The sequence below is a fragment of the Balaenoptera acutorostrata genome, chromosome 5 (assembly GCF_949987535.1).
Source record: "Balaenoptera acutorostrata chromosome 5, mBalAcu1.1, whole genome shotgun sequence".
Taxonomy (NCBI): Eukaryota; Metazoa; Chordata; class Mammalia; order Artiodactyla; family Balaenopteridae; genus Balaenoptera; species Balaenoptera acutorostrata.
In genome coordinates this window covers 138099931-138101333 of record NC_080068.1, presented here as the reverse complement: position 1 = coordinate 138101333, position 1403 = coordinate 138099931, and positions in this window count along the sequence as shown.

The window sequence follows — 1403 nt, the reverse complement described above, 5'->3', positions numbered from 1 at the left end:
AAATGAGATCCAATATTTTAAGTATTAAACACACATGTAATTTATATACAGAAGAATATATGTTATTTACACAGAATGTATAGGACTATAAAAATACATCTCTAAATTTGCTCATAAATGCCATAAAAGTTTAATAAATTAAGATATATTCAATATTTCTGGATATAAAAATTGACTATTGTAAAAGAGTATGATTTTTCCTGCATACTTTAGAGGTTTTAATTATATTATAATAGAAATCACAATGAGAGTTTAAGGAAACCAAAATTATGATTCTAAAGTCTGTTTTGATGAATTAAAGGAGAAAAGTAATATAATGTTGAAGATAAAGATGAATAAAAGGGTGCTTGAATTATCAGTTCAAATAATATTTTAAAACTATAGTAATTAAAGATGTGGAACTGGCACAATAAATAATAGATCAGTGTAGCAGAACATATAGTTCTGGAAAGAAATCTACTGAGCATGTGTTAAAGGCATACACATATGCCAATATGTAATTGTTAGGTATTCAAGAAATTATGTGGGGAAAAATGGCTACCTGGGAGCTAAAAAAAAGAATCAAGTCAACTGTTCATCTCAACATAGGCTAAGACAAATTCCAATTGAATTAAAAGTAAAATGTAAAAGAGAGAGAACATAAAACATTGTGGGAAAAAAACATAATTTAATATGTAACTGATGACGGAAAAGTCAAGATCTTTCAATACATAATAGCAATGGAAAAAAACACAAAATACTCATAATTTTGACCTGAACTTCAAATGTCTATATTTATATATTTATTTTATTTTTTTGAGGAATTTAATGTACAAAGATTTACAAACATTAATGTTTTATTAACATTAAACACCCAGAATAATGGTTAACATTTCTTTTTATAACTTTTTATTTTATGTTGGAGTACAGTTGATTAACAATGTTGTGATAGTTTCAGGTGTAAGGCAAAGTGATTCAGTTACACATATACATGTATCCATTCTTTTTCAAATTCTTTTTGCATTTAGGTTGTTACATAATATTGAGCAGAGTTCCCTGGGCTATACAGTAGGTCCTTGTTGGTTATCCATTTTAAATATAGCAGTCTGTACATGTCAATCCCAAACTCCTTAACTATCCCTTCCCCAACCCTTCCCCCCTGGTATCCATAAGTTCCTTCTCTAAGTCTGTGAGTCTGTTTCAGTTTTGTAAATAAGTTCATTTGTATCATTTCTTTTTAGATTCTGCATGTAAGCGATATCATACAATATTCTTCTTTCCCTGTCTGGCTTACTTCACTCAGTATTACTCTCTAGGTGCATCCATGTTGCTGCAAATGGTATTATTTCATTCTTTTTAATGGCTGAGTAATATTCCATTTATATATAAAGCACATCTTCTTTATCCATTCATCTGTCCATGGA